The 22,517-nt window shown below is 40.6% G+C and overlaps 2 protein-coding genes across 2 annotated transcripts in view; one reads left to right on the forward strand and one right to left on the reverse strand.

The window, feature by feature from the left end:
* SETD3 (SET domain containing 3, actin N3(tau)-histidine methyltransferase) overlaps positions 1–14,541 on the reverse strand; it is an 81,814-nt gene extending 67,273 nt beyond the window's left edge. The window contains exon 1 of the mRNA XM_081292003.1: positions 14,409–14,541. The gene's annotated coding sequence lies outside the window, so the exon portion shown is untranslated. The remainder of the gene's footprint in view (positions 1–14,408) is intronic.
* A 420-nt stretch (positions 14,542–14,961) lies between these two features.
* The window catches only part of CCNK (cyclin K), a 37,051-nt gene continuing 29,495 nt past the window's right edge, over positions 14,962–22,517 (forward strand). The window contains exon 1 of the mRNA XM_081292004.1: positions 14,962–15,152. The gene's annotated coding sequence lies outside the window, so the exon portion shown is untranslated. The remainder of the gene's footprint in view (positions 15,153–22,517) is intronic.

A 22,517-nucleotide genomic window follows, 5' to 3' on the forward strand; every position in this document is an offset into this window, starting at 1 on the left:
TAAGATAAAGCACATTTGGGAAACATAGCTAATGAGGAGAGGTCACAGGGTGAAGGTGTGCTAAACATTGAGCTCATTTTTACAAAGTATACTTCACACATACTGAAAGGATACAATTCAGTACAGTTTTTTTTTAACTTCTAAATGAAAAGGATACATATTTATATTTTGTTTGAGTTCTTCCTGAAAAAAAAATGCTTTTAAATAAGTATAACAAAACAAACATTTCTGATTGCACTTATTTGGCAATTTATCCAGGAAACTCTAGCTCAAGCACAGCATCTGTTTTGGGGGGCAGCTTGCACTACCCCAACTTTTCAGCTGGACTGAGGAGGGAATGGCTTCCTCCTCCCTCAGGCCCCCAACTGAGAAGTGCCACTTGAGCAGGTAAGAGTGTGCTCAATCTGTGTGTGGAAGAACAGGAAATACGTTTCTCTCCATTTCACTAAAGTACTTTGCAGGTCATGTTATTACATTCCGAATTAAATACACAAATTGCAGGATGACAGATGAGGAAACTGAAAGGCATTTGGACAATGTTTTCTCTCCTGCAGACACTGATAAGGCATGTACATACCATCCTTGCTTCACATGTACCAGTAACTGAAGGTGGTTAGTATCAGAAATGTGTTCTGGCTTTACCCGGGCTCAGTAGCAAAATATACCATACTAACTTATACCAGTTTAAGAGGCTCACAGGCACCCATCATTCCACACTCTAACTAAAGGAGACACTAATGTGCCATGATTCAAAAGTATCAAGAAACCAAAGCAGCAGCTACTTAAGTCCCAGGATGAACATAGATATACAAGATGCATGTAAAATTTCAATTTTTGTACAGAACATTTTGGGTTGTCATATATGCATTACAAGTTGAGACTTTTAAAAAGTTGTCACTCTCCATTAATATACACAATAATATTAAAGATGTTAAAACCACTTCTGATACATAATAGTTTTGTTTTAATCTGTTGAATTGAGTTATAAACACACTTAAATTAACACGAGGCTCTTCAGGTTCCTGCTTCAACAGTGCTTGGATGGACAAGTACCCCACTCCAGACAGCCGAGAAGCCAGCAGCCCTCCCCCACCGACTCACAGTGCCCAGGGTCCACCACCTCCAGATCAGTCCCTCCCCAAGACACTGCAGCACAGCACAGCCACCTGCTGTGACAACCATGTCCTCATTGCAAGCAGGTGTGCAGGACTTAGAGGCCATTAACCACCAGATCAACAGGGAGCTCTATCCTCCTTCCTCTGCCTGTCGGCATCTTCTGACTTTGAAGAGCTTCACCAATCTCAGGAGGAGAGGGAGCATGCAGAGAACCTGATGAAGCTGCAGAACCAACAAGGTGGTCTGGTCTTCCTTTAAGATAGCAAGAAACAGACCCTGACAACTGGAGTCTGTGTTACACTTGGTGAAAAGCCAAAGCAGCCTCCCGAACTATAAAATTTTGCCATGAGCAAAAATGATCCCCATTTGTGTGACCACTAGGATTTGTTACCTGAACGAGCAGACAAAATCCATCAAGAATTGGGTGACTGTTAACTAACTCATCCAAGATGGGGGTCCCCACGTCTAGTATGGTAGGAATCTTTTGGAAAAGCACAGCCTGCAAGACAGTGACCAGAGCCGAGCCTTAGGCTGACTTCCCCACAGCCATAAGTGGCCTCCCCAGTCACAAGGCAGTGTGTGCATGTTGGGGTTCACCTTTACCTTGTCTCTCTGTTGTACCGAAACATCTACTAATGTTCTTTAGTTTGTGCCATCCCTTCAAATCAAGAAATGAGGCATCCTTTCTCCCCGCAAAAACTAAGGTCCCTACTTAAGAGAAATTGGAAAAAAAAAAAAAAAAAAACTTTGAAAAGGAATCAGTTGGTAGAAATAAACATTTCTATTAAATCTTTCTACCATAAAGAAGACACTGGGAGAGATTCCAACATGGCGGCAGGCGCAGAGAGATCAAGTCTCTGACCTCTTCACCTGTGCAGGCATAGGGAGTCATAAACGACCTAAATCTGTTTGCTCAGGATCACTAGGCAATGCTGAGCTGACGTGGATCTGGGGCAAATAGTCTGGGCCTCTCAGAACACACACTGAGCCTGGATCGGCTGAATTCAAGCTCCCGTTCGCCTGCTTCCCGCAGACAAACAGCTGTGACTCAGCACTAATCCATCCGGCTGAAACAACTGGTCAGCCCTTCTGATCCTACGGAGGTAAATGCCTACCGAGCCTTCATAGGTAGTGGCCACAGGTTTGAAACGGGGCTTGGGAGAGACAGTAAGGACCCACCCGTTGCATTGGTCGCCTGGCAAAGGGAAACGAACTGTCACCATTTGCAAGAGATGCCACCATGGCAGAGAACTGACGTCATCAGACTGCGGCGGAGGAGATAACTTCATTGAAACCTGCGGCTACAGGTGTGTAATCCCCTAGCCTTCCCTCTCCACACATCGGGGAAACCTTAAGGGCCCCTCCCAGCTCTCCCGTGAGCACGATAGCCAGACCTAGGGAATCAGAGGTGGCGCAGGACCCACGGCGCGGAACTACCGCTCCCACCAGTGCTGACAGCTGAGGTCTCTTGCACCAGCTACCGGGGGCGTGGCTACCGGAGGGCAAGTAAAATTCGCTGAGGATTCTCAGCCCCAAGCTCTACAAACTTAGGGTCTGAGGGAATGGCAAAGTGGGAGAGTGTGCCCAGTTGTTCATGAAAACAGGGCTCCCGGGAGCAACAGACCTGGCGTGTAGCCAGTATTGTGGTGAGCGGCACCCGTGAGAGGGGCCTGGCTAGAGGAAAAGTGGGAAGTGACTAGACACAAGAGGAGGCCCTAGGCACTCAGGATTGGAGACTCCCCCAGTCTGGGAGGAGCTGCTGCACAGTGATTGGTTCCCATGTATTGACAGGAGAAACTTGGCCTGGTGGGCACAGCGCCACCTACTGGAAGATAAGTTAATCAAACTCTAAGACTGCATTTATTAGTTTTTTTTTTCTTTTTTTCTTTTCTCTCTTTTTTTTTTTTTGATTTGGGTTTTTCTTTCATTTTTATTTTTCTTTCTTGTTGTTTATTTTTTTTACAATTTTTTTAAATTTTTTTTTCTAATTTTAATTTTAATTTTTTTGATTATTTTTTTTAATTTTTTTCTTTTTTTATTTCCTATTTTTTTCTTCTTTTGTCTTTTCATTTCTTTTCAATTATCTTATCCCCCCTTCCTTGAATTCTACCTGCTTACTCTCATTCTCTTTAGTGACTTCTTCCCTTCCCTTCTAATACCTTTCCTCCCAAGCACCTAATAAATTTATAGGAGTAAACAGTAACTCATCAGTCAAACAGAACAAGAAGTAACATGAGCAGCTTCAAAAAGCAAGGAAGAAAAGGAGTACAAACAATGCAGGACAGCCTAAATATTCAGGAGGACCTAGAGTCATCAGAAAAATGGTCATATAAAGAACTCAAGGAACACCTTAGACAGATGGAATGGAACCTTAAAGAGGATACAAGACAGCAAATTCAAGCAGCAAAGGAACACATTGAGAATGAATTACATAAACAGCTAAAAGAAGAAGTTAAGCATCTTTATCAGGAGATAGAGAATATAAAAAATAATCAAACAATAATTCTAGAAATGAAGGAAACGATAAACCAAATTAAAAACTCAATTGAGAGTATCACTAACAGAGTGGAGCAAGTAGAAGCCAGAACGTCAGAGAATGAAGACAAAATATATCATCTTGAAAAGAGTCTAGCCAACTCAGAAAGGCTGGTAAAAAATCACAAGAAAAACATCCAAGAGTTATGGGATAACATAAAAAAACCAAACTTACTAGTCATCGGGATAGAAGAAGGTACAGAGATTCAAACCAAGGGAATGAGTAACCTGCTGAATGAAATAATTACAGAAAACTTTCCAGAAATAAAAAAAGGAAACAGATATACAAATTGAAGATGCATACAGGACACCGAGCACACAAAATCACAGTAGACCAACACCAAGACACATTGTTATGAAGATATCCAATATACAGAACAAAGAGAAAATATTAAAAGCTACAAGAGAAAGGAGACAGATTACATTCAGGGGTAAACCAATAAGGTTAACAACGGATTTTTCATCACAGACACTGAAAGCAAGAAGGTCATGGAACAATGTATTTCAAACACTGAAAGACAATGGATGCCAACCAAGAATTCTGTATCCAGCAAAAATAAGCTTCAGGTATGACAACGAAATAAAAATCTTTCATGATAAACAAAAGTTAAAAGAATTTGCAGCCAGAAAACCAGCATTGCAAAGCATTTTGAGCAAAACACTACACGAGGAAGAAATGAAAAACAATAACCAAAACCATCAGTAGGAAGTGCCTCGGTAAAGACAGAGGGCGAGGGGAAAGATAATCATGGAGAAACAAACTAAATTTTTTTTAAAAAGGATAAATAATCAAACATGGATGGAAGTACAAACCATATATCAATAGTAACTCTGAATGTTAATGACTTAAACTCTCCAATAAAGCGACATAGGCTGGTATCATGGATTAAAAAAACAAATCCAACAATATGCTGCCTCCAGGAGACACATCTGATTGGAAAAGACATACACAGGCTGAAGGTGAAAGGATGGGAAAAAATATACCATGCACATGGTCCTCGTAAGCAAGCAGGGGTGGCCATCCTCATATAGAATAAAATCAACTTCAAGACTAAGTTAATCAAAAGGGATAAAGAAGGACATTATATACTGTTAAAAGGAACCATTCACCAACAAGACATAACAATTATCAATATTTATGCACCAAATAATGGTGCTGCGACATTCATAAAACAAATTCTCCTCAAGTTCAAGAATCAAATAGACCACAACACAATAATTATGGGTGACTTCAACACACCTCTCTCACCATTGGACAGATCCTCCAAACAAAAGTTGAATAAAAAAACTATAGAACTCAATATCACAATCAATAACCTAGACTTAACTGACATATATAGAATATATCAACCATCATCAAATGGATATACTTTTTTCTCAGCAGCACATGGATCCTTCTCAAAAATAGACCATATATTATGCCATAAGGCAACCCTCAGTAAATATAAAGGGGTGGAGATAATACCTTGCATTTTATCTGATCATGAATGAAACTGGAAATCAATGATAAAAGAAGGAAGGAAAAATCCTACATCACATGGAAAATGAACAATATGTTACTGAATGATCAATGGGTTACAGAAGACATAAAGGAGGAAATCAAAAAATTCTTAGAGATAAATGAAAATACAGACACAACATATCGGAATCTATGGGACACAATGAAAGCAGTTTTAAGAGGAAAATTCATCGCCTGGTGGTCATTCCTCAAAAAAAGAAAAAACCAACAAATAAATGAGCTCACACTTCATCTCAAAGCCCTAGAAAAGGAAGAGCAAAACAACAGCAAATGTAGCAGAAGGCAAGAAATAATTAAAATCAGAGCGGAAATCAATGAAATTGAAACAAAAGAAACTATTGAAAAAATTAACAAAACTAAAAGTTGGTTCTTCGAAAAAATAAATAAGAACGACAGACCTTTAGCCATGCTAACGAAGAGAAGAAGAGAGAGAACTCAAATTACTAACATACGGGATGAAAAAGGCAATATCACAACAGATGCTACAGAAATACAGAAGACAATTAGAAATTATTTTGAAAACCTATATGCCAATAAAATAGAAGATAGTGAAGACATCGATAAATTTCTTAAGTCATATGATTTACCCAGACTGAGTCAGGAGGATACACACAATTTGAACAGACCAATATCAATGGATGAAATTGAAGAAGCCATCAAAAGACTACCAACCAAGAAAAGCCCAGGACCGGATGGGTATACAGCGGAGTTTTACAAAACCTTTAAAGAAGAATTAATACCAATACTTTTCAAGTTATTTCAGGAAATAGAAAAAGAGGGAGCTCTTCCAAATTCATTCTATGAGGCCAACATCACCCTGATTCTGAAACCAGACAAAGACACCTCAAAGAAAGAAAACTACAGACCAATATCTCTAATGAACCTAGATGCAAAAATCCTCAATAAAATTCTGGCAAATCGAATACAAAAACACATCAAAAAAATTGTGCACCATGATCAAGTAGGATTCATCCCTGGGATGCAAGGATGGTTCAATATATGGAAATCAATAAATGTTATTCACCACATCAATAGACTTAAAGATAAGAACCATATGATCATCTCGATAGACGCAGAGAAAGCATTCGACAAAGTACAGCATCCCTTTATGTTCAAAACATTAGAAAAACTAGGGATAACAGGAACTTACCTTGACATTGTAAAAGCTATCTATGCTAAGCCTCAGGCTAGCATCATTCTGAATGGACAAAAATTAAAGGCATTCCCTCTAAAATCTGGAACAAGACAGGGATGCCCTCTATCACGACTTCTATTCAATATAGTTCTCGAAACACTGGGCAGAGCAATTAGACAGACGAAAGAAATTAAAGGCATAAAAATAGGAAAAGAAGAACTTAAATTATCACTATTTGCAGATGACACGATTCTATACCTAGAAGACCCAAAAGGGTCTACAAAGAAACTACTAGAACTAATAAATGAATTCAGCAAAGTGGCAGGATATAAAATCAACACGCATAAATCAAAGGCATTTCTGTATATCAGCGACAAAACTTCTGAAACGGAAATGAGGAAAAACACTCCATTCATAATATCCTCAAAAAAAATAAAATACTTGGGAATCAACCTAACAAAAGAGGTGAAAGATTTATACAATGAAAACTACAGAACCCTAAAGAGAGAAGTAGAAGAAGATCTTAGAAGATGGAAAAATGTACCCTGTTCATGGATAGGCAGAACTAACATCATCAAAATGGTGATATTACCAAAAGTTCTCTATAGGTTTAACGCAATGCCAATCAAAATCCCAACGGCATTTCTTGTAGAAATAGATAAAGCAATCATGAAATTCATATGGAAAAATAAAAGACCCAGAATAGCAAAAGCAATTCTAAACAGGAAGTGTGAATCAGGCGGTATAGCGATACCAGATTTCAAACTATATTACAGAGCAATAGTGACAAAAACAGCATGGTACTGGTACCAAAACAGGCGGGTGGACCAATGGTATAGAATAGAGGACACAGAGACTAATCCACAAAGTTACAACTATCTTATATTTGATAAAGGGGCTAAAAGCATGCAATGGAGGAAGGATAGCATCTTCAACAAATGGTGTTGGGAAAACTGGAAATCCATATGCAACAAAATGAAACTGAATCCCTTTCTCTCGCCATGCACAAAAGTTAACTCAAAATGGATCAAGGAGCTTGATATCAAATCAGAGACTCTGCGTCTGATAGAAGAAAAAGTTGGCTCCGATCTACATATTGTGGGGTCGGGCTCCAAATTCCTTAATAGGACACCCATAGCACAAGAGTTAATAACAAGAATCAACAAATGGGACTTACTTAAACTAAAAAGTTTTTTCTCAGCAAGAAAAACAATAAGAGAGGTAAATAGGGAGCCTACATCCTGGGAACAAATTTTTACTCCTCACACTTCAGATAGAGCTCTAATATCCAGAGTATATAAGAACTCAAAAAATTAGACAGTAAGATAACAAATAACCCAATCAACAAATGGGCCAAGGACCTGAACAGACACTTCTCAGAGGAGGATATACAATCAATCAACAAGTACATGAAAAAATGCTCACCATCTCTAGCAGTCAGAGAAATGCAAATCAAAACCACCCTAAGATACCATCTCACTCCAGTAAGATTGGCAGCCACTATGAAGTCAAACAACAACAAGTGGTGGCGAGGATGTGGAGAAAAGGGTACACTTGTACATTGCTGGTGGGACTGCAAATTGGTGCGGCCAATTTGGAAAGCAGTTTGGAGATTCCTGGGAAAGCTGGGAATGGAACCACCATTTGACCCAGCTATTGCCCTTCTCGGACTATTCCCTGAAGACCTTAAAAGAGCATGCTACAGGGATACTGCCACATCGATGTTCATAGCAGCACAATTCACAATAGCTAGACTGTGGAACCAACCCAGATGCCCTTCAATAGATGAATGGATAAAAAAAAAATGTGGCATCTATACACAATGGAGTACTATGCAGCAATAAAAAATGACAAAATCATAGAATTTGCAGGGAAATGGATGGCACTAGAGCAGATTATGCTTAGTGAAGCTAGCCAATCCCTAAAAAACAAATACCAAATGTCTTCTTTGATACAGTGAGAGCAACTATGAACAGAGCAGGGAGGAAGAGCAGGAAGAAAAGATTAACATTAAACAGAGACATGAGATGGGAGGGAAAGGGAGAGAAAAGGGAAATTGCATGGAAATGAAGGGAGACCCTCATTGCTATACAAAATTACATATAAGAGGTTGTGAGGGGAATGGGAAAATAAACAAGGAGAGAAATGAACTACAGTAGATGGGGCAGAGAGAGAAGTTGGGAGGGGAGGGGAGGGGGGATAGTAGGGGATAGGAAAGGTAGCAGAATACAACAATTACTAATAGGGCATTATGTAAAATTGTGGATGAGTAACCAATGTGATTCTGCAATCTGCATTTGGGGTAAAATTGGGGGTTCATAACCCACTTCAATCTAATGTATGAAATATGATATGTCAAGAGCTTTGTAATGTTGTGAACAACCAATAAAAAAATAAAATTAAAAAAAAAGAAGACACTGTAATTTCTGCTAAGAAATTACCTTCAAGGAACTCCTACTCCTACCCTAAGGATCCTAGATTCCAGAACTGTGGAGCATCGAAGAGACCTTTGGAAGACCATTGGAAGAGACCTTCAGGGTTATCTATGTTAACCCTCAAGCCCCCTCATGCTTTACATATGGCATCTAACATTACGCAGCAATTACGGTTGTTACCAACTGCCTGATTTAAGTCTGGAAACCCGTAAGACAGGCAGGACATGGCACATGTCCTCTCCGGCTGACAAGTGCACAGGCTGACTGCTAGGCCAATCCTGGCCACCTATGCTCAGTGAGAAGCAGTGCTGCTGCCCTTCCTGCAGCCTGTTCAATTCCACGGCAGCCTCCTCCAGGATACACTGCTCACAAGTGAGGCCTGCTCATCTTCTTGGACCTGCTCAAATTCTTTGAAGAAGCTTTCATGTCCTCCCCAAAGTCTTCTCTTCTCCAAGTTTAACATGCCCCTCAAGAAATACTTCTCAAGAGTGAACAAAACCACTTAGGTATATTGCACTTGGATGGCCAGTTCTTAAAAGGTCAACAAAACCCTTCAGATGTGCTCGGAGAAGAGTCCAGTTCAGTGGGACTCCTGCCTTCACAGACCTAAATAATATTCCTTAAACAGCTCCAGCTTTTCCCCGAGAATACATTCACTTACTTGGTGCATGTTTCTTGAGTATCCAATGTGAAATACAAAGACAACAGGGACATGGCCCCATAGCCTTCAGGAGAAGATAAACCAACTAAAGCTATTCATCACATAAACTAACTTTAGCAAAACAGATGTGCTATATTAAACAACTGAAATTTTGAAGTTAAGGTGATTATTCATGGTAACTATCATGCTGTTTCTTTCAGGATAACATTCCAGGCTGCCAAAAATGGTGTCATCCCTGTCATTTACAGTAGCAATTCCCCAACATGATCAACCTCTACATAATTGCCTCATTTGGTCATTTACTATGTATTGAAACTGAGGTGAGCATTTTACAAAATTTTTTATCATACCCCTCTATAGGTGAGAAAGCTGATCCTTAAAGAAAGTAGCTGATGTATCAAGATGACACTCAAGTTGGTAGCAGTCTGACAAGCACACTTGATGACAAACTTTACTGATACTCAATAATAGAACATCAAGGATTCAGCTCAAAACCAACATTTATGAAAGCCCAAAAGTTCACTGCTTATCCCTAATGTCAAAATAACAGTATTTTCCTGCAATAATAAAACATATAGGGGTAAAGGTTTTCCCTCTTTGGTCTTTGAAAAGTATAAAACTATTCTTTGCCTTGTCAGGAGTGGCCTGAGGTTTAATTTGAGACAAGAGTGAAACTTGCAAAGGAGCTTCCACCCAATCAGGCGCATTCCGCATTGAGTTCTGCAATTCCACACTTGCTGTTCATCAAAAACCTGCACAAACCAATTAGGTAACCATGACAATGCTAAATTATTACAATCAACAAATGAAAAATTTACTACTAAATTTAATTAAATTACAGGTAAATACTTTATGGCAAAAGCAACTCTTACTTTCTCTTGAATATGCTTAATAGAAAACTATGATATTGAAGAGTCATGTCTATTTTACAAAACTGAAACTTTAAAATTCACTGATCTTGGGCTGGGATTGTAGCTCAGCAGTAGAGCACTCGCCTAGCATGGGCGGGACCGGGGTTCGATCCTCAGCACAACATAAAAATAAAGGCATTGTGTTGTGTCCATCTACACCTAAAAAAATAAATAAATATAAAAAATAAAATTAATAAAATAAAATCCACGGATCTTGTTATATTCTAGTGAAGTATTTTATTAAAAAAGGGCAGTGAAAGTCAGGATCAGATAGTAACAAACCTAAAATACTGCATATTTACTAAGAATTCTATGTATATACAATTGTTACTACCAACCCAAAAAATTTTTAAAGAGTTCTTGTTTATCACATGATTATCTATATAGTCTACACAATTTTCAGTCCTTCTTAAAGAGTGAAAACATTTCTTCCTGCTGCTGCTCTGCTCTCCCCTCTCCCCACCCCATTCCTGAGGCTAGGCTTGTAAAAGATTAAAATTTCACTGTGGCTTGGTAATCAGTGCCACTCAGAGCCTTTACAAAAACTTAACTTGAGAGTGTGCCCTGTCTTCCGTTGTCAGCCAGGAGGGTTTGGACTTATCTTAATCTAGATAGTTCATGTCTTGGAAAATACTTGAAATAAGAAGGGGGAAAAAAAAGAATTTCAAAGTCTTAACTTTGGTATTAGAATTTGATTCATTATCATATGAAGTATTTTTTTGTTCAAGTTTATTTCAGGTTCAAATTGTTAATAACTATGTTGGTACCTCTGATCTGTGATCTGTTTACTACAAAAACCTAGAGGAGGCTCCTAAATGGAAATGGGGTCTATGTAGCTAATTGCCAGCTAGGTGAATTTAACAACAAAAAACTGGACTTATTAATAGGTTAATAAGCTTCTGTGAATTAAGTTTTTTTTTCATAAGACTATATGACAAGAAAAACTAGTAAACTTCTCTACAAGTTTGTTTACAAATTGTCAAACCCCTTGTAATAGAAAAATATAAGAATACTGTCAGAAATATATTTTTAACTTGAAAGTAAAAACTATTGTTTTCATATCAAAATAATGAATATCTTCAATTTTGTGAGTAGGAAAATGAATTAGTAAGAGGAAATCCAATGCATAGCAATCCATTTTGCCAAGTAAGGTGTACCTATAACTGCAACAAAAGAGAAAATCGTACAAACTTTTAAGTGAGGAATCCTTAAATCCTAACTCGTTAACTATGAACCAGAATGATATTTAAGATAAAAATGTTTCTGACTGTAAGAAGAGAAAAAGGATGCACAGAAAATCAAAATATTTTTCACTAATAAATCAACATAACTATAAAGGTGAAAATATAAGCCAATTGAGAAAGCAAATAACTGGCCATTAGCAACTTCCAAAGTAACATTAGAAAGAAGATATATTCAACCGTTCTATTAAAAATATTGAATGTCACATTAATAAATGACTCCTTTTCCTCTCTGAGGCAACATGATCATGGTTCTATTCCCAGGACTTTGGTCCAGGGAGAGGAAACACACTTACTAGAAACTTCCTCCCCACCCCCAACAGAAGCACCATGCACTGTAGCCAGGAGTAGGTGAGGTTTCCAAAGATAAAAAACCTCCCAGTGGAAGACATTCATCAAACCATACACAACAAAGATACATTGTTATTAGTTACATTTCTAACAGCTACTTCAGTTAATGAAAGTAAAAAGGAGACTATGTAATTCAAACATTTAAGAGGCTTTTAAAGTCTTAAACTAAATTGACATCTAGTCAGAAAGCATTCAGAGGAACCCTGACTTGGAGACAGCATATTTACTCATATTTCTACTAAAATTCCATAGGACACAAACTATGTACAATCACACACTCCCAACCCTCATTCTTGGGTTCCATATCCAGATTCAACCAACCATGGATCAAAATATTTGGGGGAAAAAAATCCATACTGAACATGTACAGACTATTTCCCTTATCATTCCCTAAATAACACAGTATAACAACTATTTACAACAACCATTCACATAGTATTGACATTATGTTAGGTATTATAAGTAATTTACAAATGACTAAAAAGTTTATGGGATGATGTAGACAGATTATATGCAAATACTACATAATTTTATCTAATGGAAGAGGCTTGAGCATCCCTGAGTTTGGCTATGGGGGCAGAGGGAGTGTCCTGCAACCAACTCCCTGTGAATACACAGGGTCTGTACCTGGGTTTCACTGGTTGCCAAGATCATCCATTAAATTTTTACTATAAGCAAACCCTTGTTGTGCTGATATTGATACTTTTCCCTAGCATTGTCATCTTTGCCATTCTGGGCATGAAAGCATCAAGTTTTTAGGAGGTTGAATGGCTAAATCAGAGTTCTCAAAAACTTTCCTAGTAACAAAACTTAAGAACAGAAAATATTTGAATTCAGCCTTCACATTTTTCTCATTATCTAAAGAAAGTTTTATTCTTCACTCAACGTGGCCTAAATATCCATGACCTGGAAGAGAAGCTCAACACTACTTTCTTAGTAACAATTTCACTGCACTATATCTTATAGACAGAGAATGAACAGAAACTCTCATTCCTGCAGCACATACAGGCATAAATGTTTTAATCTTCAAGTCCAACATCACTTCTACTCCAAGGAAAACAAAACAAAACAAAAAAAAACACAGATAACACACTGGAAGAACGAAGAAAAGTGACAACCATTTCACTCTGTTTGGACCAGAGATCCACTTCAGATATTAATTTACAATCTTAAATACACAGAGAGAAAGGAGGGCAAGACAGGAAAGTGGGAGTGGAAGGCTCAAAACCCAAGGTTGTTTGGGATCCCAATAAAGAGGTTGTTCTATCGTTAAGCACTGCACTTTGCAAACTACTGTCTTAAGTCAGAGAAAAACTCATTCCCAAGTTGTTGGAATTTTACCAAAATATTAATCACAGCAGACGCTGAGATTAATTTGATAAGGTGTGACTTCAAGCAAAGTAACCCGTATAAGCACTGTATACCGTGGTTCGAGCTAATCTTTGCAAATTTCAAAGGTAGAGAGAAAAGCTGATTGTGTTTTACTATATTCTTGGAGTATATTCACTTAAACAGCTGTCCAAGACTGTTACTGATCAATTCAGCTTTAAAATGTCATCATAGTCCTTTCTGAAAAGGCAAAATTAATCTATCGACACATTCTAAAAGTATTTTTGCTTTTGAAACATCGCCCCTTTTATTTAAAAGAGCAAAAGAGTATGTCCTAAATGATTCTGAACGCGTGCATTTTTCTGAAACACTTAAATGTCTTCCTCCCTACACAACGAGGCGGAGGTGAGGCCCCCGCAGCAAGTGGCGCACGTCACTAATCGCCTCCTTCTCCCCAGTGGAAACGGAGGAATTGGCGGAGTTGCTTCGCTAGGCTGGAGCCACGAGGAGGAAGAGTTTAAAACCGGAATAACAAACTCTAAAGCACTGAATTCTTCTCCCTAGTATGGCACTGCGCGTGTGGACCACGGCCAGGGGCGCGTGGGAAGAAAGATGACCTATTTTCTACGACTGTCTTTTTAACTGGGCAGTGAAGGGAGAGAGCGGGGACTGGTCAGCGGGCGCCCCGGTGGGCGCTGGGGCTTGGGAGACCGAGAAGCATAAAAACCACATCACCTTCCCCCAGGCGGCGGGGAGACCGAAGGGAGGAAGGAAATGAGAGCGCAACCCAGGCGCACGCGGAGCCCAGAGACGTGCGCGCCAGAGGGGCCCGGGCCCCACCCGAGGGCGGCGCCGAGGGGCCGGGGACACCGGGCGGCGCGGGGGACGTCCCCTGCACCTGCCACCACCGGGACCCGGCTGGCGCGGAATCGGGTGTCGGCGCCCCCGCCCCGGCAAGCCAGACAGGACAGAGGCCGGGTGGCCTCGGGCTCGCAGGCCCTCTGTGAACGGCCCCACGCGCACACTCGCCCACCGCGGCCCGGAGCGGCCGGCCGGGGCGAGGGCTGGACTCGGCGCGGACCGGCCGGAGGGTGGCCTCGCGGCGCCCGGGGAAGACAGTGCGACTGTCCCCGCAGCCCGCGGGCCGCGCGCGTGAGGCTGCCGCCGGTGCTCACCTGTCCGCTCCCTTTCGCGCAGCGGCGGCGCCACAGTCCAGTCCGGACCCCACCGTCCGCCTCAACCAACCCCCAGGCCGCGGCGGCGGCGGTGGCGGCCGGACGGGAGGGGCGGGACGGCGGCCTGAGACGGCCCCGCCACCGCGGCCCAACCCGACTTCTCCCGCCCCCGGGCCCGCCCCCGGACCACCGCCGCCGCCGCTCATTGGTCAGCGCCTCGCACGCCTGGGCGCGGCCCCGCCCCGCCGCCCAGCCGCCGTTCCGCTCGGGGTCCTGTGCAGCCATTGGGCGGGAGGCTCTGGGGGCGAGAGCGGCCGACTTGGCCCCCGCCGGCCCCGAAACCACAATTGGCTGAACTTGGTCCATGTCCGAGCTCTGATTGGGTAACGGCAGCCTGGACCCCGCCTCCGGGCCCAAGTTCCGTTAGCAGGTTCGGTTGCTTCCGAATTCCCTTTCGCCAAGGGGGCGTGGCCTACGGAAAGGACCCTTTGGCTGGCTCCTCCTCCTACACGCAGCAGCCACTGATCCGCCGGGCGAGTGGAGAGGGAACTGGCGGTTCGTTCCGCTTTTGGGAGCTGTATTTTCTTCTGATTGGCTGATGAGCGGCCGACGCTCCCCGCCCCTCCAGTCGTTTGTTTTTCGTCGCGAGACGCAGCGTGATGACGTATTCCCCGACATTCCACTTCCAAGATGGCCGCAATCAGCAAGGAGAGACGTCGCTAAGGGGCTTGCCTGAGGCGAGGGGTGAGTGACCCGCGGCCCGCGGGCCGCGCCGCCCTCTTTCCGCGTACTTGGAGTTCGGAGTAGGGTACGGCCAATTGCCGCCGTCCGCTGGGGGACTCTTGCCTCCGAGATTTCGCCCCTTCTGCTAGCCCCCGTGCACGTTGAAGTTAGCTGGTGACGAGGGGCTGGGGAGTGGTTTTCGGGAAAGGGTCTGAGGCGCAAGGGCGGCGCTGGGAGGTTTGGAGCACCCTAGAACTGGTAGCGGCGTTCGATTTGTTGGGGCGCGATTGGGGTTGGAGGATCTTCTAGCGGCGGGAAGAGGGTGGGGGGTCTTACCCTGCCGCAGAGGGCCCATTTCCCTGTTTCTTCGTGGCGGGTCGTGGTTGGGCAGGTGTGAGACCTCGGAGACCGTCCCACACCTGCACTGCTCAGACCTGGGAGTTCGCCGGGCCATGGGGCAAGGGTGGGACTAGGAGGCACTTCCGCGGTGAGCTCGTTCTTGCCCAGATGTCGTCCTCATTCACCCTCTCCTGGGCGGTTGATTTGGTCGTTATTGTAAGACAAGGTATACGTCTAAAAACTTTCTGAACCATTATCTGCATAGGGTATGCTCAGTGATTAGTCCCTAAGTGTGAATTGCCAATTAAACGGAGCTTTCGCTAAGTCATCTGAGGTTAGGAACGTCTTGTAAAGAGTAGTCACTTAAAACTGGCCTTTTTTTTTTTTAAGGCAAAGTTAATAAGGTTTGTGTATCTCGTTATGTATCCTTTTTTACACATCTATAGCATAGTGCCTTGCAGTCGTAAACACACATTAAAAGTGTCTGTGAATGATGTTAGTAGAATGAAAGAGCAGAGCTTTCGATCCCCAGCACCCGGAACACTGACATTTAGTCAGCTATATTGCCAAATGAAAGAAAGAATGGATGATGTTGTTAATGGTACTGATAGATATTTTAGTTAAAATTGTTAGCGTTCCTAAGATGCTTATTTGTTAAATCATCTTGACCATAAATGTAATAATTATCCAGGACTCTTAGGGTTTTTTCCAGTGGCTACCATTGATGTCTAGTTTTAGGGGTTTTCTCTCCTTTTCTCTCGTTTTAATTATATTGTAATGTATTATCCAAGCATATTAGTTGATTCCAGCAAAAATCATAGTTAACTAAATTTGTTCCATTTGAAAGTGTAGTTTGTAACAACAAGCAGTACAGAAACATTTTAATTGTTAATGAGGTTCTTACATTTTAAATGCCATTTCTAAAATTGAATATCATAAAGAAAAAATTGTTCATATTTTGGCTTATAAAATGTGTAAATTCATTTTAGGAATTTATTGCAAAACCGCTGAGTTCACTAAGACTATGAAAAGAAAAAAATGTTTTCTGCTTTTTTTTTTAATCTAAAATTGGGTTAAGGACAAAACAAGAGGAGTTAAATTTGAGGTAATTGAGAAGATTATAAAGAATATCTATGGTGCAGTCAATTTGGAAAGCAATATGGAGATTCCTTGGAAAGCTGGGAATGGAACCACCATTTGACCCAGCTATTCCCCTTCTCGGACTATACCCAAAAGACCTAAAAAGAGCATACTACAGGGACACAACCACATCAATGTTATAGCAGCACAATTCACAATAGCTAGAATGTGGAACCAACCTAGATGCCCTTCAATAGATGAATGGATTTTAAAAAATGTGGCATTTATACACAATGGAATATTACTCGGCACTAAAAAATAACAAGATCATGGTATTTGCAGGCAAATGGATGGCATTAGAGCAGATTATGCTAAGTGAAGTTAGCCAATCCCTAAAAAACAAATGCCAAATGTCTTCTCTGATATAAGGGGGGTGACTCAAAATGGGATAGGGAGGAAGAGCATGAGAAGAAGACTACCACTAAATAGGGAAGAGAGATGGGAGGGAAAAAGAGGGAGAAGGGGAGTTGAACAGAAGACAGAAGGAGAACCTCATTGTTATACAGAATACATATATGATGTTGTGAAAAAGGGAAAAAAAAGTGTCACATTAGATTGGATAGAGAGAAAGGATGGGAGAGGAGGGGAGGAGTAGGGAGGATAGGAAGGGCAGCAGAATAGAATAGACAATATGATTGATGTATGTACATTCCATGTATGTATTATATGTCAAAATACATTCTGCTGTCATGCATGACTAAAAAAGGGTAAAAATAAATCGTATGGTTAAAAATAAAAAAATATAGAATATCTAACTGGATTAAATCTAATTTGTATTTTTAAGGTCAGAGTAATTGCATATAAGATTGTAAAATCATTGTTCATAACCTTTGAGGAATCCTTAATGATAGAAGACTGGAGTCTGGCCTGTCGCTGATTTCACAGAGAGCAATTAGCTGACTTTGGGTACAAGGACTTAGTTTTATGAAATTGTTGGAAGGGCCAAAAAAGGGCTTGATAGTACTTGGGAAAGGAGAGCTGAGTCCTCCAAGCCAGCAAAGCTTCAATAAGGAAAAGCCATGTGACACAAATCATATTTCCTTTTGTTACAAGTTTATTAACTGTTGGTAAATGGGGAGATTGTTAGACATAAATCCATTTAGATTTCCTTAGAACACAAAACATAATCTTGCCTAGTAGACACAAGAAGTAAATGTACACTGGATAAAATATAGTTAGGTAATTTATATCAATTCAGATTACTAAACCTAAAATGTTGATTAATGGGTTGTTAGTAGCCTAGAAGCGGGGGTCTTTAGAGGGAACCTATGGAGCTTTGATTTTGCCCTTTTGAATAAAGGGCACTTTTTAATTACTAGCTAAATATGTAAGATGCATAATTCTCAAGTTAATGAATGCACTCAAACCATTGAATGATAAGTAGCATGTTAGATAACACCCAGAGTTCTTAAAGACCAAAATTGACAAAGTATAAATTTACTGGAAGTAACTACATTTGCAAAAATTCAGCTATATTTCAGATGAGGAAGACCTGTCTTAATAAAAAAATGGTTCCAAGATGTAATGTTCCATTTATAGAAACAAAGTAGTGTCTAGATTGAGGAACAGTATCTTAGTCTGAAGTAAGACAGATTGTGCCTCTGCCATTTGCTAACTGTTGTTACTGCTGTTGGCCGGTGAGAAGTCCTTGTTGAAGAATAACACCAGAAAAGCACACCGAGGCAAGGTCAGAGTAGAAATTAGAAGTTTATTAAAGGGCAGCAGAAAAGACTTCTCCCAGAGGAAGAAGGGGACCCAAGAGGTGGAATCCCTGGAAATGCAGTTGTCTCCCCTTTTTATAGTTTTGGTGATGGAATGTAGGTGGGAAGGCCCGAGGGGTGGGACACAGGTAATCTGGGCAGGAAGGACTTCATTATTACTTCTTGGGATGGGCTATCTCCAAATCTGTTGGGGGCTGTTTCCTGGGTTCCATTAACATTTCTTTGGGGTGGACTTTGGCCTAGGGCCTTTCCGGGACTTCATTACATATAAGAGGAAAGGAGGGGTCAGAGAAGAATAATACAAGTGGAAGAAATTATTTACAGTAGAGGGGGTAGAGAGAGAAAAGAGGAGGGGAGGGGAAGGGGGATAGTAGAGAATAGGATAGACAGCAGAATACATCAGACACTAGAATGGCAATATGTAAATCAATGGAAGTGTAACTGATGTGATACAGCAATCTGTATACAGGGTAAAAATGGGAGTTCATAACCCACTTGAATCAAACTGTGAAATATGATTTATTAAGAACTATGTAATGTTTTGAACGACCAACAATAAAAAAAAAAAAAAAAGGAGAAAAGGTAAAAAAAAAAAAAAAAAAAAACATTTCATGAGTTGTCCTGAGTTTCCCCGGAATCATTGTCAGCATGGCCTCCATTTTAGATCTTACTCGATACCTAACTTTAAATCTGGCTTCACTGTGACAGGTTGTTTCATGTCTCTTTGGCTCCATTGACTCCATTTTCTCAGTGATAAATTGTGAGAATAAGAAAACATAGTTTGCAGGCATGCTGTAATTCAATGGACATAGGATATGTAACTGAATTTACTAGCCTTCCTCCATATGCTCATATGCTGGGCAGATATATAATGTGTATTTTTTCTGTTTTGAAAATACTTAGGGAGAATTGGGCACATTGGCACACGCCTGTAATCCCAGTGGCTCAGGAGACTGAAACAGAAGGATTGGGAGTTCAAAGCCAGCCTCAGCAACTTAGTGAGGCCCTGAGCAATTTAGTGAGACCCTGTCTCTGAATAAAGTACAAAATAAGGTTGGGGATGTGGCTCAGTGGTCAAATACCCCTGAATTCAATCCCCAGCACCACCACCCCCAAAATAATTAGGGGGAACCTAAATTTTAACACTAAACTCTCAAAACCATCTTGAAAATCATTAGGTTTCTTCACCCTGAAGAAAAGAAGGGAATGTAAAATTTTATCTTTACATATTTGAAAGACAATCAGTAGAAAAGGAAAATGTGTTTTCAAGGCTTAGGAAGCTAAGTAGAGAGTTGTTAAAAAGATTTCAATCGTTATTTTGTGCCATTTGGTTAACAGATCTAGGAGATGAACATAACACATAAAAATCAATCTAAGAATAATATGAGTTATGTGAACACCAGTTATTGATATACAGCAATGCCATAGGCTGCTTTCTAAACTAAGGTCTTATTAATAAATATGTCTGAATGAAGGTTAGTAATAATTTAGTACTGTTATTAAAAAAGAGTTTACATACCGGATCAGAGAGTTATGTGGTATTCATTACTATTATGGTCATAATTCTAAATGTTGAAAATGCATTTTATCTTTCATCATGTAAAATGATAATGTCTAAAACACATGATTGAAAGGTGTTGCTAAAACACCTTACATGTTGCTTGAGAAGTTTTCATTTTTGTGGATCTCATAAATCTCAGTGATTTTCACAGTAATCCCTACTAATAATAAAATTTATAACTTCAGGACCTTGTTAAAAAAAATTGAAGAGTTATAGAGAAAGGGGTTAGAGAACAGAGGCAAGCACTTTTTCAGGAAGGTAGAGGCTCTAGAGGACTGTTGCTGTTCTGTTTATGTACATTGATTGCATGTTTTTCTGATTTCATGTATTGTTCATTCTGCCCCGAGTCTAAAGGAAATCTATACTAGTTCTTTTAGCAGGGAGTTTAGCCAATGATAGCAAGTAAAATTGACTTGAATATATTTCATTTACATCCACTTGTGAACTGAGATTCTTCCCATTCCTATGTCCTCCGTAGTGGGTTATTCCTAACCCTTTTTCCCACTCTGCCCCTTTCCTCTCGGTAGAGGTCAGACACTCTACTTCTTGGATAGAATGGAGGTCCTCTGAGGTCCTCTTTTAGGAGTTACTTCCTCCCCCTTTAAACATTTCTTATTGGGGCTGGGATTGTGGCTCAGCGACCAAGTTCGATCCTCAGCACCACAGAAAAATAAAATCATTGTGTTGTGTCCATCTATACCTAAAAAAAAATAAATATTTTTTTTTAAAAACATTTCTTGTTACCTCTTCCTCCATCTTTTTCTTGATTTCGTAGAGAAAGAGCTTCCTTTCTCAAATTTTCTCACTATGTTTTTTAGTATCCTTTGTCAGTTAATCCCCTCCTTAAGACTGTGTAGACTCCTCAGTGATTCTTTTCCTTCAGATTGCACACCCTCTGTTTTCTTCTATGGGGGCAGGGGTTGCGTGGTGGGGGAGCACAAGAAAAACAACGAAAACTTGCCTTATGCTTTTTCACCCACCTTGTCACTTCTTTGAGCAAGAGTTACCTGAGAAGAACACATATGCCATTCATTCCTAAAAACCCCTTATGGATTTCCTTTGGCCCCACTGTACTATGAAAAAAAAATTTGTAATGTATGTCCACTCTATTGAGCTATAATTCACTTTACAGAACCAACTGTTCAAAGTGTTTTCAATGTATTCAAAATTGTGAAGCCACCACAATTGATTTCAGTATCCCTAATAACTAATCACCAATTTGAGTAACCTTTCCTTAATTTCTTGTCCTTTAAGTTTTCTTTAGCATTTCTCACTGCTGACCACCATCTCTGATTTAAAGTTGATATCCTTTGGTTTCTTGTGCAAGCAAGAATCAAATTTTCCTATCTCTTTGACCCTTTCTTATCTGGTGATTCTTCATACAGGGTCATCAAGAGTTGTTCGCAGACCTCTTTTTTCTGCTACATTTACATAGACAAATCCTAAGTAGATATGTTCTTTCTAGATTTTAACAGACTCGTTTGTCTGATAGATGTTTCCACACAATTATCTTTCAAGTTCTTCAAACCTAATATTTATAGAACCATATTCTTCTTCTCTTCCCCTTCAAAACCAGCTCTTCCTTGATTTTCCCTTTTATTTCTGCCTGCCTTTCCCACTGGACCTTGCTTGTATTGTTGCCCGCTGTGCTGTTGAGACCTGACTTAGTAAATGCTCGGCAAATATTTGAATGAATAAGTGCAGAGAGAACTGTTACTATAATGAATCTTAAAGTATATCATAAATAAATTACAAATGTGGGTAGATATTGATTCTTTTAGCCAACTGGCCAGGTGCCTTCTGTTCTACAAGAAGGTACATGACTATTTATTAATATCAAAAAATAGAAACATTTTCAAATGTTCATCCACAGTAGAATGGATGGATAAGATGTGTTATATCCATAGAATAAAATACTATATGGCACTTTTTCAAATTTGGCACTATTGATAGGTTGAGCCAGATAATACCTTGTAGGGAGTTGTTCTGTGAATTGTAGTATGCTCAGCAACATTCTTAGCCTCTACCCCCTAAATGTCAGAAGCCATCCCCCAGTTATATAACAGATGTCTGGAGGCGTTTTTTTAAGTGTCCTTGAGAATCACTGTAAAACAGTGATGAGAGAATGAAACCTGCTTTATGCGATAGCAGAGATGAGTCCCACACACAGTGTCATGCAACAGGAAATGGACATAAAGCAGTGTTACTATGTCACTGGACATGTCCTTCAAAAATAGGTAAAACTGGTTGGGAAGAGAGGTTAGGATGGTTTTCTTTGCAGGGGATAGGATAGTGACTAGGAGAAGAAGGAAGCAAGCTCTGGGAGGTTGGCTGTTGCTAGGAGCCACAAGCAAATAATATGATGCATGGCACTTTCGGTTGTAAGGTGATGCCAGCTAGCCATTGAGATGATATGATTATGTTAAGATTTACATTCATATGGAAATTGGACTCCTGCTGTTCACCTTGGCCTGTTACGGGACTCCTGGAGAGTTCCCATTGGTTGGGGAAGGATAGTAGGAGGGAATTCCGGGGGAGGTGGGGGGGGGCCCCGGTTCCAGTAGACGCGCTCGTGGGTGGACCGGTTTTGGCTTGCCGGCCTGAACGGAGTATTGGCGGCTTTTT

Source organism: Spermophilus citellus (assembly GCF_964194105.1).
Source record: "Spermophilus citellus genome assembly, chromosome: 4".
In the NCBI taxonomy this organism is placed as follows: domain Eukaryota; kingdom Metazoa; phylum Chordata; class Mammalia; order Rodentia; family Sciuridae; genus Spermophilus; species Spermophilus citellus.